Raw genomic sequence first — 17,216 nt, 5'->3', positions numbered from 1 at the left:
GTCTATCTGATGTGGGTGATTAGTATATGAGAGGAGAGATAAATGAAATGTTAATGCGTGTGATGTTTCTTCTAAGATCAAGTAAAAAAGTTTATAAAAGTCTTGCTCTGGTTCCTGGGTCTGACACCCCACACCACCTGGCAAAATGTTGGTCCCATCCTACAGGACTTACAGCGGGTGTCTGTCTCGTAACCCAACATGACACTAGGGGTCTGTCTTTCTTATCAAGATGTCCCAAACAAAGTTTATATTGGTTCATTTTTATGACTTGGTAAAGAAAGGTTTAGTTGAGTATGAGAAATAACTTGCCTGTGTTGAAAGCTGTTGCACGCAGTCAGGTGCATCCATCTTGCATTTATGACACCCTTTTTGTTGTTCAGGATTTTTGTGTGTGTAATTTCCAGACCTTGTTGTTTCCCACCCCCCTTCTTTGTAGAAGAGATGAGGATGTGGTTTCAGAATGCTTGGTCTTTAGCCGTAATGTCTGTGAATGAAGCATTACAAGATGAGTTAAAGAAACAAGAAGCACTGATGTAAAATAAAATTGATATAAAATGAAATACGATAAAATAATATTTTAAAGTCGGGTTTTCAGTTTAAAAGAACTTGCCTGTGTTGAAGTGTGATGCATACAGTTAAATAGTCAAATGAAATGAAGTTCTATCTATATTGGAGAATCCTCTCCCCCCCTCCTTCCTCCCCCCACAAACTCCCCATTCCAGTTGGTAAAAGGTGGTTCCAGCCTGTCAGCAGGGATGTCTGTCTCCAAAGACAGAGTGAAACCTGTCTGTTGGGGTTGTGTTTATAATATAGGGAGATAGATGAAATGTTTATGTTTGTGACGTTTTCATTTAAGAATCTGTTGGTTCCATGTTTAAGTCTTTTACCTGCCAAATGATGAAAGTGTTTGAGACTTTGGAGGTCTGCCTTCTTATCAATGTGCCATGAACGATCTTTTAATTAAAGGAAATGACCCGACATGTTCTTCCTGGTCATAGAGTGTGGGTCCGAATGTGAGTTTTTGTTAGACTAAACAAGGTGCTCTGACAAAGGTTTAGTGTGCAAGGGTTACGTCAAAGATTCAATTAGAAAAATATGTGTTTTTCATCATGCCTGATTTTCTTCTGTCTGTGGAAGATGTCGGAGGGTGTCTGCTAGGCATGTAGAGCAAGTATATTACTGGTATGCATTCTTAACAACGCTCGTCAATTAGCTTTTGATTAATGCATGTGCCCGACATGTTCTCTCTGCCTGTGCAAAGAAGGCAATCCACATGCCTTAACACCTCTAAACTTTCAGTTAAACACAACTATAGACTTTAGGAGTTAAGTCAAGGACTTAACAATGTTGTGAGGTTCTGTCCTGGCTGACTTTCTTCTGCCTGAAGAGGCCACGGGCCTACCAACCACGGGGGTGGATGAAATTCCGGCAACTTAGGCAGATAAAGGATCTCTTTTGAACCTCACATTAAAAACCAAACATGTCAAAATCTGGTTTAGGGTTAAACTTTTAAACCTGAACTTATAGGAAAAACATATATCTACATCTCCATTTTGTTTAGTTCTACATTGTTTTATTTAATGAATGTTCAGTTTAAGATGATATTAAAAGATCTAAAATAAGGATAGTCCCCTAGTTTAGTTCTAACCATAGGTTAAAATATAAATGTTTAGCATTCTTTTCAAAATTCAAGAATGATATCTATTTTTATTTTTTAAAGAATAAGGTTTAGTCTAATAATTTATTTGTATCCTGTTGAGTACAGACAGTGTCACAATGTTTTCTTTATGTTTATAGCCTCTGTTAAATAAGTTGAAGCTAAGGATTCAAAACTCTTTGTAAGTCGCTTTGGATTAAGCGGCTGCTAAATGTCTAAATGTAAGGATGTGTTTATGTTAATAGGTAAAGAGTTTTTATTTTGAGGGGCAACCCTGCAACCCCTCAACACTCCCACATCCACTTTTTCACAGCTTAACTGACAACTTATTGTCACGATAGACTGCTGTGAGACTAGAGTTTCTTTTTAGTTACAAACCTCTACATTGACAAATTGTGTGTTGTATATCCGATCTAGCAAGGAAATCAAAGCAGTCCACACAGTAAGTGTTTCTGTTTTTCATTATTTTAAGGGCATTTCAAATGTAAGGGTTAAACAAATGGTTAAATGTTTTTCATGGTTTGCTACAGATCTAAAACTTCTGAACCGGGGCAGGTTTTATTTAATTGTCAGCATTTTCTTAAATCGCATGCTTCTCACTCAAAAAACATGTCTTGAATGTACATAACTTACTAAATAAACACATGCCGACTGGACATATCAAAATAGCAAGAGAAATACATTACGAAATACATATTAAGTTTTTAAGGACCCCTATATTTTCTCTATGTGTAAAGTGCTTTTTATGTTTTTTCCAGACAGATCTGACAGATTGTGTTCTAGATTGGGAATTACACGTAAATGGTAAAACTGGTTTACATTTAAAATGATTTTTTACATGTAAAATCTAGACTTAAAATTTAAATAAATGTACAAATAATCAAAAAATGGCTTTAACATGCAGGGAATTGTGCAACTTCTGCAGACAATGTGTCTTGTGAAACGCTGTTATTGGTGTTTTAAATGTTTCAAAAAACACAAAGAGCCACCACGATAGATGTGCTCTAGTTTCGGCTCTTAGAAAGTTCTTCATTTAAAAGATTGTACGTTACCTCTAGTTTCAGCCTTTGGTCTTCTCATCTGTTTTTCTTGATTGCTCTATAAGTACTGGCAAACATGCATATCAGTAGAATTTAAATTGACCTATGACTTATGTCTCTCGGCGGTGTAGACCTGCTCCAACAAATGGTACATTCATGTGCATTACACAATCCAAAACTCGCCTGTTACTTTAGGTATGGACTAATGTCATATATACACTACAATGCATGTACTCTATAAAGATGTGATTTTGTTAATGCATCTGTTGAAAAAAAAAGAGAGAAATACTTGAACGATGAATACGTGTCTTGTGTAACCATGTTGTCTCAATAAATAGAAATGCTTTAAAAGAAGAGCAAATTATTTAATCCTACTAGGCCTATAACCTAAAATACACAACATGAAAGCAAAATGGATCTCTCACTAACAACAGTTTTTGACACACAAACTGGTTTGTTTACTACAGGAGTTAGTAGCATCCCCATGTGAGTGTCAAAACATTTTCCCTTATCCTAAATCATGCTCCTGGTAAACATGAGTATAGTTTTAACACCTGCGTTTAGTCAGTACAACGTTTTACACTTGCATTACATAGAAGTAGTTTTGTTTTGGTTCTCACTGTTTTGTAAATATTAAAAGAGGCCATGTGATTTGTGTTTAGAGTAACTTAATGTGATGTGCCAGTGATCTTTTGTTAGTTTCATAGTTTTACTAAACCTAAAGAATTAAACAATGAGCCTCGTTTCAACTGCTTTGCCAGTAAATGTAGGACAGCTTTTTCATTTTCTGAAATAATCTACAGAGAGCTATAACACAAACATGATTTCTATTTATTTATTTTAGTTTTTGAAAAGATGTTAATTTGAACTTATTCATGAGTTCTGCCATCTATATTTCCTTACTTTACTGATTTATAATTAGCTGGAAGTTTTTTTTCTTTGACGTTTTTAGTTATAACTGTGCAGGTTTTAAATAGTTCTTTTTTCAAAAATCTAATTCTTAAGTTTGAACCAGTTCACTGTTTTTGGGTCTCATGATCCTCACTGATTTATCCAAAATGTCTCAGAATCAGTTGTTCAGATGTTTCTCACTGTTCGAGCCATTTGATGTACCGTATGATTGCCTTCATTTAATTAAAAAAAAACGTATTTACATCCAAAACCTTCTTCATCTTAATGTCTCTATTCATTTTATGACTCTTCTAGTAATTTGCTATTGTGTATGTAATGTTTATTCTTATACATTACCATCAATATTTGGCCCTAAATATGCATGCAGTCCCTATGGGCTGAAAAAAGAGGGTGCTATCTTGTAGCTCAGTTGTATTTTACTAAACAAAGCATCTAAAAACAGATCGATTTAGGTTAGTTTTTCCTTGAAAGTAGGAAGGAAAGTTGTTTATAGTGTCTGCCCTGCAAAAAAATAACCTGTTAAGGTTCTAAAATTTACATTGAATCATAAAAATGTTTTACATTTAAAAGTCTTACCCAGAAGTGTTGGTTTGAAAAGTGCTTGGAACGTACCCACGTACAAACAACTAAATGTAATCTGGTTACAAGAGCACAATCTGTTGTCCTTTGTGTCAACACAAAGTTTGTGTTGTTTCACATTTTCAATGAAATTCTGAATATTTATTGTTCTATGTAAGTAGTCTGTTTAAGCTGTTTTTAAAATGGCAATTATAACAGCAAGTAAAATGAAATATATTTATTTGTTCTAAGTAACTTTTACAATAATGTACTATGCATTTTTCATGCCTCTGTTCAGATTTAAATATGGTAAACTGTGCAGGAATTTCTGGAACAGACCTAGGTAATTATACTATAATATTGTAGTTTATTCAACCAAACAAAAACAAAGGCTGATATTTGCAGACTTCATTGATCCAAAATCATATAAATCAAGTACAATCACATCCAAATAAAAAACAAATATGCAAAAAAGGGAAAATTGATACACTAAACTAATAATGCTTAACTAGCATGATCTAGACATCATTTCTTCAACACAATCAAAACAAATATAAAACTCAAATCATGAAGTTCCCCCGTTAGCACCATGTCTCTGTTTGCATGAGTTGTCACTTTTTTTACATCAAATAATAACATGCCGCTTTATAGTAATCAACATCAATATGTCAATGTCTAATAATATTGTTTGTGTGTGTGTGTGTCTGTGTATCTCTTAACAAAAGTGAACAGTGACTTTGTTAAGGGTTAATAAGTTTCAGACAAGCACTGGTGAGATACAAGATAGTACCGCTATATGTTTGTGTGTTTCTATGATCAGAGGGCTGTTCCATATAACAAGATTATGAAATAAGCCAGGCTTAATTTGTTAAATCAGTCGAATCGGTTTCATAAAGCCAATTTAAAATAGGGGAAATTCGTCTGGACCGGGCCAGGCTATCTGTCAGACTAAGCCTTAGTTGTTGCTTAACTAGAGGTCAATGTAATGTGTTGATATTAACAATGGTTCTCTGTCATAATGCCATATCACATCACCTTAATGGTATAATGATATAAAAATGTCAAGAAACCAATTATATTAATTATAGAACACATTAATACATTAATTTATTGTCTGTTGTCATACATTTGTGTTAAACTATCAATTTGAAATACTGTAAATGTTTAAAATAATTTCAATAAACTTTTAATTCAAATATTCCCCAATAAATTGATAATAGCTTTAACAATTTCAAACAATTATATGGGGAATATTTGAATTAAAAGTTTATTGAAATTATTTTAAATTAAGTTTTGGATTGTGTAATGCACATGAATGTACCATTTGTTGGAGCAGGTCTACACCGCTGAGAGACATAAGTCATAGGTCAATTTAAATTCTACTGATATGCATGTTTGCCAGTACTTATAGAGCAATCAAGAAAAAAAAAGATGAGAAGACCAAAGGCGGAAACTAGAGGTAACGTACAATCTTTTAAATGAAGAACTTTCTAAGAGCCGAAACTAGAGCACATCTATCGTGGTGGCTCTTTGTGTTTTTGAAACATTTAAAACACCAATAACAGCGTTTCACAAGACACATTGTCTGCAGAAGTTGCACAATTCCCTGCATGTTAAAGCCATTTTTTGATTATTTGTACATTTATTTAAATTTTAAGTCTAGATTTTACATGTAAAAAATTATTTTAAATGTAAACCAGTTTTACCATTTACGTGTAATTCCCAATCTAGAACACAATCTGTCAGATCTGTCTGGAAAAAACATAAAAAGCACTTTACACATAGAGAAAATATAGGGGTCCTTAAAAACTTAATATGTATTTCGTAATGTATTTCTCTTGCTATTTTGATATGTCCAGTCGGCATGTGTTTATTTAGTAAGTTATGTACATTCAAGACATGTTTTTTGAGTGAGAAGCATGCGATTTAAGAAAATGCTGACAGTTAAATAAAACCTGCCCCGGTTCAGAAGTTTTAGATCTGTAGCAAACCATGAAAAACATTTAACCATTTGTTAAACCCTTACATTTTAATGCCCTTAAAATAATGTAAAACAGAAACACTTACTGTGTGGACTGCTTTGATTTCCTTGCTAGATCGGATATACAACACACAATTTGTCAATGTAGAGGTTTGGAACTAAAAAGAAACTCTAGTCTCACAGCAGTCTATCGTGACAATAAGTTGTCAGTTAAGCTGTGAAAAAGTGGATGTGGGAGTGTTGAGGGGTTGCAGGGTTGCCCCTCAAAATAAAAACTCTTTACCTATTAACATAAACACATCCTTACATTTAGACATTTAGCAGCCGCTTTATCCAAAGCGACTTACAAAGAGTTTTGAATCCTTAGCTTCAACTTATTTAACAGAGGCTATAAACATAAAGAAAACATTGTGACACTGTCTGTACTCAACAGGATACAAATAAATTATTAGACTAAACCTTATTCTTTAAAAAATAAAAATAGATATCATTCTTGAATTTTGAAAAGAATGCTAAACATTTATATTTTAACCTATGGTTAGAACTAAACTAGGGGACTATCCTTATTTGAGATCTTTTAATATCATCTTAAACTGAACATTCATTAAATAAAACAATGTAGAACTAAACAAAATGGAGATGTAGATATATGTTTTTCCTATAAGTTCAGGTTTAAAAGTTTAACCCTAAACCAGATTTTGACATGTTTGGTTTTTAATGTGAGGTTCAAAAGAGATCCTTTATCTGCCTAAGTTGCCGGAATTTCATCCACCCCCGTGGTTGGTAGGCCCGTGGCCTCTTCAGGCAGAAGAAAGTCAGCCAGGACAGAACCTCACAACATTGTTAAGTCCTTGACTTAACTCCTAAAGTCTATAGTTGTGTTTAACTGAAAGTTTAGAGGTGTTAAGGCATGTGGATTGCCTTCTTTGCACAGGCAGAGAGAACATGTCGGGCACGTGCATTAATCAAAAGCTAATTGACGAGCGTTGTTAAGAATGCATACCAGTAATATACTTGCTCTACATGCCTAGCAGACACCCTCCGACATCTTCCACAGAAAGAAGAAAATCAGGCATGATGAAAAACACATATTTTTCTAATTGAATCTTTGACGTAACCCTTGCACACTAAACCTTTGTCAGAGCACCTTGTTTAGTCTAACAAAAACTCACATTCGGACCCACACTCTATGACCAGGAAGAACATGTCGGGTCATTTCCTTTAATTAAAAGATCGTTCATGGCACATTGATAAGAAGGCAGACCTCCAAAGTCTCAAACACTTTCATCATTTGGCAGGTAAAAGACTTAAACATGGAACCAACAGATTCTTAAATGAAAACGTCACAAACATAAACATTTCATCTATCTCCCTATATTATAAACACAACCCCAACAGACAGGTTTCACTCTGTCTTTGGAGACAGACATCCCTGCTGACAGGCTGGAACCACCTTTTACCAACTGGAATGGGGGTAGAACCTTAGCAGTGACAGTGGGGACACAACAACAGGTCATAAAAACACAAACCAAAACGTTAATTACCAGGTTGTTAAAACACACAAACATTACCTTTGTTTGGAACCCGTTGATAAGAAGACAAAACCTCAAACACTTTTCATCATTTGTCACATAAAAGTCAAAACCAACTCGCTCTTAGAAAAAACGTCACCCACTTTCACATTAAATTTATCTCTTTCGAATTTACAAATCACCCACAGCACATCATGTTACCAGGTAAAAAGACCGCCAGGGTCACAGCTAGCTCTTGGTTTGGGGTGGAGGGGTTTGTGGGGGGAGGAAGGAGGGGGGGAGAGGATTCTCCAATATAGATAGAACTTCATTTCATTTGACCATTTAACTGTATGCATCACACTTCAACACAGGCAAGTTCTTTTAAACTGAAAACCCGACTTTAAAATATTATTTTATCGTATTTCATTTTATATCAATTTTATTTTACATCAGTGCTTCTTGTTTCTTTAACTCATCTTGTAATGGTTCATTCACAGACATTACGGCTAAAGACCAAGCATTCTGAAACCACATCCTCATCTCTTCTACAAAGAAGGGGGGTGGGAAACAACAAGGTCTGGAAATTACATACACAAAAATCCTGAACAACAAAAAGGGTGTCATAAATGCAAGATGGATGCACCTGACTGCGTGCAACAGCTTTCAACACAGGCAAGTTATTTCTCATACTCAACTAAACCTTTCTTTACCAAGTCATAAAAATGAACCTATATGACCTTTGTTTGGGACATCTTGATAAGAAAGACAGACCCCTAGTGTCATGTTGGGTTACGAGACAGACACCCGCTGTAAGTCCTGTAGGATGGGACCAACATTTTGCCAGGTGGTGTGGGGTGCCAGACCCAGGAACCAGAGCAAGACTTTTATAAACTTTTTTACTTGATCTTAGAAGAAACATCACACGCATTAACATTTCATTTATCTCTCCCCTCATATACTAATCACCCACATCAGATAGACTTCACACAGGTGTTGGGATACATGTCTGAAAGCATCGTCTTGTTCTGGGGGTGGGAGGTCTGTGTGTGTGTGTGTGTGTGTGTGTGTGTATGTGTGTGTGTGTTTGTGTGGGTAGGAAGGGGGACAGAGAATCCTCGAGCATAGCTGGAACTTCAATTTTATCAACTGACTGCATGCATCACACTTTAACACAATCAAGTTATTTTTAAACTTAAAACCTGATTTTCAAAATATTTAATCTTATTTCAGTTAAATGCTATTTATCTATCATCAGTTCTTCTTAATTCTTTAACTCATTTTGTGTCATTTCATCCATAGAGATTATGGTCAAAGACCATTCATTCTGAAAAAAAGTTCATAATGTTTTAAAAAAGTTATATTTAAGCTTAAAAATCTCAACCTGACTATTTTGTCTTATTTATTTGATCACTATATATCTATTTTATTAAACATCAGTGCTTCTTGTATTCTTTAACTTTTAATTGCTCTCATTCACAGGAGCTCATTGACCAAACCAATTCCTTATCTCTTCCGCTGTGAAGGGGGGGTGTGTGACAACGAGGTCTGGACATTACAAACATCTTTTATGATCATCAACAAAGGTCATAAATGTACACACGTTGCACGATCAAAGGGGGTCATAATCATAAAACACAGCAGGGGGCCATAAATTAGGGTAATAAATCACAATTTTTGACACACGGTGTATCATATTTACTACTACCATGTTCTCTCCTTTCGTGTTTGTCAGTGTCAGTAAAGTCAATTGATATTTTGACAATCTATGTTTCATGAAAGAGTGACAGGCAGATTGTGCCTGATTATGCCAGGCAGACAAGAAACCTGCATAGCAGATGAGACAGGCATATTTAAGACTGCTTAATTCCCTGCCTGTTTAGGACCCCCTTGACACTATCAGATGTACTGACTGTTCACTGTCAACGAGAAATAGGCTACAAAGGCTACGTAATACATTTTCCACTTGTCGCTAAAAGATTTCTGAAATACAAGGTTTAAAGCTTAACATGGTTTAAGAGTTTATTTATTCTGTCCATGATTGTTAAGTTGAATTACGATGAAGATGATACTGTTAGTCGGAAGTTTTACTTGGCGAATATCGCAGGCAATTTTTCCTATAACTAAAGTGCAGGGATCATGACTGGGTCCCCCATGCCACAGGCATACTACCATGAACCTAACCACTTCTCAGCAATGCAAAACACAAGTGAAAGTATAGTCACGGGTATTAATTGCATAAATTGAATAATAACAGTATAAAAGTATTACAATTCACTTTGCAAACCTTCTGAACTGAAGACATAAGATAACTCAACATAATATCATGGCAAAAACTTTATTATTTTACGATGTGGCTAAGATTCATACAATCTCATTCGTGCATTTTGACATGATTTGCTTTCGTCCCAGTGACGTTATGGTCTCAGAATTGCTTTTTTCTAATAATCTCATGTTTTTGTATGATTCACAATGTACAGATTCACACGAATGAGTCACATAGAAACTTAGTTACGAATTTCCGTGAGATCAGGTTGGATAACTTTGCATAACTTGCAGTCAGATCTCATTCAAGCGTGATCATGACGCAATCGGTCAAAACAACAAATGACACATCATATTCAAAGAAGTCGATTACACTCAACCTGTTTTTCATGTTTGAAAATGCGAGGCGCACCACGCTGCCTTTTTGGATTATTGGATTTTAAAAGAGCAGCACGCAATGGGATTCTTTGTGCTAGGAAACAACCGAAACAGCTATGCTGTCAGTCAAGGATTAAGGCAGGGCTGGAGTGAGACAAAAAATCAGCCCTGGATTTCATTGAAGCTGGCCCATTAGAGTTGTGCAAACATATAACATTAAAACAAATAAATAAATGCTACAATATTTATACCTATATTTGCATCCACACCAGCAGACGATAATGTTACGTTAATTCTAAACTAAATTCTAAAAGATACTGGAGTAGTTTCAGCTGCTGTTAAAATAGTGATTTTACCAGACCAAATACGATTCTCCACCAGATCTATCAAGATCACATCCATGAAATTAGCTATTTTAAACATCTTGGTTACAGATGAAACCCCAGTTCCCCGATGGAGTCGTTCACAGGAGGAGAGTCATAGATCCAGTAGGATATAACCAGAGCGATAATAGCTTAAACATAAAGATGATCCTGTATCCAGGTTCCGAAGAGCAAAAGGTGAATGACTGGGTCACGACATTCGGCAATTTTCATTGGTCTTTTAAAAGTACAATCAGAAGTCATAGGTTTTCAAGATCAAACCCCATCAGCTCGACACAACAATGTTAGACCGACTGAAAAGGAACATACAATTAAAAATTCTTAAAAAAATTCTTAAATTAATACTTTTGAGTCAGATACAATGTGTTTAGATAAGTTTCATTTGTAAAATAACAGTTCAACACATGTAAATGCATTTTGTCCACACATTGAATGGGCTTTTACTTAGATGCCTGTATTGATGTTTGTACTGGAATGTTAAACAAAAATAAAAGGGATGATCTTCTTGTAAAACAAAATGATATTATTTTATACTGCAAACAAAAACAATGTTCCTATTTTTAATTCTAGATTTCAATTTAATTCATGGATTTCTGTCACAAGGACCACTGCCGTCATGAGTTCTTTGAGGACACTGCGTTTCATGTCATGGAATTCAAGAGGGATCAAAAAAAATTGAGAGAAAGTGAAAAGTGTAATCTAGACAGAAAAATGTGATGTTGTTTTCCTTCAAGAGACACATTCACGTGGTAGTGAAGTTTTGGACATGCTGGGGGGTTACAAATTATTCTACCACAAACCAACATCTGGTAAAACACAAGTGGCCATTTTAATAAAAACTTACATATTTGAAAAAATAGTTGAGGAAATGTATGATACTGATGGCAGCTAAATTGTTGTTATATGTACCCTAAATGGACAACTTTTCACTCTTGTGAGTGTATACAGTTCTGGAACTAAACCCTTAATAAAACTCGGAAGAGTTCTTGAGACGCATGCTGAGGGCATCCTACTGATTGGAGGAGATGTTAATGTTCCTCTGAATCCATATCTGGACAGAACATCTAAAACAGAGAATACAATCCACTCACTTCTCAAACCAGTTGTGGATGTATTGCTGACAGATTTTCATCTTGTTGATGTGTGGAGAAGACTTCACCCAAAAGACAGGCAATATACCTTCGAGCAAAAGGAAAGAGAAAACAATCCAAACCAAGAAATCAAGACTGGACTTCATTTTTATTCCAGAGGAGTCAATGCCATACATTAAAAAATGTGAAATTTTACCAGAAAAATATTGCTCTGATCATTATCCCAATGTGTTTGAGATTAGTATTTCTAATGAAAACCACAACTAACAAAAAATTAACGTTTTTGATATGAATAGGTGTAAGGACAAAAAAATCTGAAAGAATAGGAATTCTTTTTCAAGGCCACATGATGAACGTTTTCGTGTTATACATAAAAACTGGCTAAACCTTGATTTGTCTGTAATTCCAACATCGCTGATGATTAGTGATGCTGAGGTTGAACGGGCAATTCAGTCTTTGGTAGTCAACAATGTTGAACGTCCAGATGGTGTGCCACTCTCCTTTTATAAGAGTAACTTACATGTTCCCTTTCCATATTTTTACCACAAAATACTTGAGAAACCAACAGACATCCAAGGGAATTTCAATAAGTAATCCACTACATATTTAATGTAGACTATCTGATTTTAGCAACCGTCATGGCCAGATGGCTTTATGACCATCTGCAGGCCCATTCAACAGACAACACTGTTGGTGACAATAAGACAACAGTGTTATTTGCTTTCAAAAGGGCACTACTTAGGGTTAAGTGGTCTGTCTTAAGTCATATACTGGATAATGAACAAGATAAACATGTGACAGAACCACCTTTACTTGATCATTTTAAGACTGCTGTTCTTCACAAGATGCTGACAAATAGCCCCAGTGGTAAACACAAGTTACTTCACTGGGGTTGTCCTCTTACTCCAGTGCTAATGACACTGTATCTGAAACATGTTGGTAATGAAATGGTAGAAAATGTGCAAGACCATAAAGCATCCATCCATATTTCTAGAGAGAATGTTATTGTTAGATTCTCTCGTGAAGTTGACCTTCCTGTAGATTTATTAGAGGGCTTGAAAGGGCACTACACTGACTGTACAATTCTGGAATTGTCTGTGCAACCTGTATTGCCTGATGAAGGGCTTCCGGTTGAGAAATGATATGCAATGTCTATGTCATTTTAAAGTTGTGTTATTAGCAAATATTTAGGGTGCAAAGAGGAAGCACCAAACAACTGATTATTTTTAAAATGTTGATTTAAGTTTTCGTCATGGGCGGCTGGCCCATAGTGGGCGAAAGTGCATTGCCCTCTTTCAGCCACAGGAAAAAAGAGGAGAAAAAATAATTTATTTTGCCAATGTTAGTCTTAATCATAGACTTTATAAAGGTCGTAATTATTGTCCAATCATCAGCCTGAATATTACTCCCCAACCAGTAGTCCTGCCCCCTTGGGGCGATTTCAGTCAGATTGAAAATCGCCCCAGGATCGCCCCAGGAGCTATCATAGATTTACATGTTGAGATTATTATTTTCAAATTTTGGACCACACAATGCATTTCTATGGGCGTGATTTCGACATACGCACTGATGCCTGCTCGGACATCACTCACAGCGAGCGAAGGCGTAGTGACAGTAAAGACCGACATAGCAAAAGCAACTCCATTATTTCATTGAGGGAATTAACGTTCAAAATTTCAATAGAAGGGATGAGTGAGTGTTATTAAATGGTTAGTTTTGTTATGTTGTACTCTCCAAATGTTGAATTGTAAATAGTTGTATTGATTGCTGATTGCCAGCCAAATATATACTGAATATGTTCTGAAAATATTTGATTAATTTCAGTTTTGATGATAGTATAATATGTTTTGATCTGTTTATCGCTATGGCATCCATGGTTGCTTTTAATTGTATACTGTGCTTACAGTGATTTAACAAACAGATGACAATGTATCTGTTGATGGCCACGGTGGAAGTGTTTTATTGTGGAAGCAAATTTATTGTATTTGAGACATTACAATTGAAAAAAGCTTTACAAAAATACTGTACAGTATGTATAATTCATGTCTGGTGTTGCCATCTAGTGGTTGAACAGGAAAAACAAATTAAACAATGGAGTGTAACACTGTCAAGTTAGCTATCTGACTTTGATTTATTACTATTTGTCCCATTGAATGGATCATCTTAGCCATAATCGCAAAAGTTGCCCCCCCTGAGAAATTTGGCAAGAACAGCCACTGGTTTTTGTTTGGTTATTTTTGTGAGAGATAGTGTCAGTTAGGGGAGTGTATAAGGTGTGGTTATGCACACAGCTTGTAGGTGATGTTGCATACTCGCAAACATTTGACAAATAAGCATAACAAAGACAAAAAAACTTTTTTACTTTCTCATAATTTCTAATTTGAGTTAAATATATTCAAATATTTGTAATAATTAAAGGCTTGAAACAGTAACGTAAAGAATTAATGTGAGTGAAACAATGTATAATCACTCCCCTGCACACTTAAATACACGTGCTACATGATGACAAAGAATAATGTTTGGCTGTATGATTATTTAAGGAACCTTAAGTTTACAAAAGGTGAAGACTGTAAAAAGGAGGAAATTTAAATAAACGTTTTTTTTCAAAAATCAATCTTCACTGCTAAGAACCTTTTGTACTACTTTCATTTTAAGAGTGTAGACAAAATATGCAGCTGGTAAAAGGGATAGCATTTAAATTCTGTTCTTTAGTTACAACGGTGTGAAAAAAGTGTCTGCTAAATTAATAAATGTAAATGTAAATTTAAATGCAAATTTAACAAAACATGTGAATCAAATACATTACTACTAGTTGACCTTAATAAATTTACAATGTAAAGTTTTCATTGGAATTGGAGTTGAAATTCTGTGCTGTAGGTAAACTTTTTCACAGCTTGTGATATATAATATACTCTCTCTCTCTCTCTCTCTCTCTCTCTCTCTCTCTCTCAAAATATTGTAGAATGTGTCTGTAAAGTCTATGGCTATTGTGCCACTTACAGTTGATCCATAAATGACATATTGTTATATTTCAAACCTGCTTTATGTGTTATTCATGGACAGGGTGCTCTACAGAAAAGAAAGTAAAACAGGTTTGGAATGACATGAGTAAACAATTTTTCAATTGATAGTTAGAGGTTTAGTTCAGTTGCAAACATATTATCTAATTAATATGTTCATTAAAATTATGAAAATAGTAGTTTACTAACAATACCCCTTAAGATGTACTGTACTTACAAATGTACAACAAGTATTGATAGGTAACTATCAGTATATATGCAGGGTTACCTAAAAGTTACCTTCATGAGAGTAAATTTTCAAGAGTACTTTTATAAAGGACAAATGTGTTACAAGTAATGAACTAGATGTTTTCATTAGGTTTACTAGAAGTTTACTAGTAGGTGTGCTCGTAGTTCATACGTATAGTTGCTGTTTGAAAACTACTTAACGAATAGATTACTTGGAGAAAACTTTAAAGTGTGCTTTCACAGACTAAACATGTGCTAAAAGTATTGAAATATAGCTTCAGCGCTAGTTCTGCCAGGAAGACTCAATCCTGCATCACTAATTACCATTCAACACCCAACCAATCACCTTCCAACATGGACCATAGAAGATCGCCACTACCCCTTTCTACGTCTGCAGTCGAAGCAACAGTGATTCGCACGCTCGTTCAGCCTTTACCAAGGATGTTACACACGAATTTATGTGTACACGGCTATTGCTCATTCATGCTAAGCTACTCTGCTGCGATTCTTTCAGCTCATACAGCCACTTGCTTTCCAAAGACGTTTGGGATTCAGTTAATTCTGGTTGTTTAATACACTTGTATTAAAACCTCATACTGTGCACGGCAGGCGTTTCATCAACAACCGCGTCGGAAGCTCTCAAAGGCATCTCTGGATTTATATGCAAGATCCTGCGTTAATATAGATGTGACAACATCACAAATGTTCTGGCGTATCTAGCGCATGTTTACATCGGAACAGCTGAGCAGCGCAGGGAGAGGTAATCTGTAACACGTGTTTCACCAACTAATACAGGAAACAGGTAAGGTATTCTTGCTTCTGTTGCTTTCCCTTTCTGGCAGCCGTTCAGCTAATGGCCAGCATGGTGATCGTGACAGTCGATCAGACCGCAACCTCTCTTCCAATGTCATATTGTCTTGGCCTTGTCAGCATGGCACGTTGAAAAATACTTCCATGCATTAAACTGTGGTGTTTAAATATGACGGCGGATTAATAGCAAGATACGGGAAAACTATGTCTACTTCAGTGGCCACAGGCCTACTTTCGCCATCAAAGCTCCTTCATAAATTACAGCTGGTTAAAAAACTCTCTCGTATGAATCATCTGCCGGACTTCTACAGCCGAGCATATTACTCCCACATTAAAACACTTGCACCGGGTCCGGTGAAATCTGGAATTAAATTGAAAAGTTTCCTGTCTACAAAGCGTTAAACAGCCACGGCTCCTCCCTACTAGAACTCCTTCAATCCCAAACTCCCACTAGCACTCTCAGATCATCTTCTGCATCTAATCTTATCTTCTTCGAACATGCACAGCTATGCGTTCTCGAGCTTCAGTGACGCAGCTCCCTACCTTTGGAACTCAATACTCAATACGGATGCGAAAAGTAGCAAAATTTAAAGGTTGGAAATCTCGTTTTAAACAATTTTTTTTTTTTAGGCTGGCTTTTGTGTGATTTTATTTGTGTGCCTATCCCATGTTTATATCTAGCTCGTATTATTGTTTTATTTTGATCACTGTCGTGACTAATTGCTGTACGGTGTCAGTAAGGCGCCTGTAAATAAAATTTAGTAGTAGTTGTAGTATTTTCACGGTTCAAGTCGAGCGGTCAGTGATTAGATTCTGTGGTTGCCTTTTTCCAGAGAATCCATGTTTGCGCAGCGTGTAATTTCACGGTTAAACGAATATATTTACATTTTGTCGCAGGAGCAAAGAATGGTTACAGCAGTTGCGCTGATTGCGTTCGCTGATCCATCGGTTTTAGTCTCGTTTGCGTTATTTGATCAATCAGTAGACTGCTTTTTCAGTCGTTGCGAAGACTGGGATAAGTTAAAGGGCTGATGTGACACAGCCAGAACGAACTTTATCGTCGTTTCGACATAATACAATCTGTATTCATGATTTGATGTCAAGGTGCCGAAATTCCACATGCCATGTCGCTCTAGACACAGGCTATATGAACTCCATGCAGCCGGAACGAGTTTCCATCACAATAGGAAACCTAAGTGAACGAGTGGCGTGCCTTCAGTTGCCATCACACACAAAGAAGCAGAAGGACAAGCACACTTTTCACAAACAAGCTGCTCCGTCTAGTGCTCTGAAAAACCGTATCGCACTCGTGAGACCACGCAACACTATGAGAGCAATTCAGCCTAATACGCCAAGGGGCGGTCTGGTGCAAAATGATATTA

Source organism: Triplophysa dalaica, chromosome 25 (genome assembly GCF_015846415.1).
Source record: "Triplophysa dalaica isolate WHDGS20190420 chromosome 25, ASM1584641v1, whole genome shotgun sequence".
Taxonomy (NCBI): Eukaryota; Metazoa; Chordata; class Actinopteri; order Cypriniformes; family Nemacheilidae; genus Triplophysa; species Triplophysa dalaica.
The sequence above is the reverse complement of the archived record's forward strand: the minus strand, read 5'-3'. Positions refer to the sequence as shown.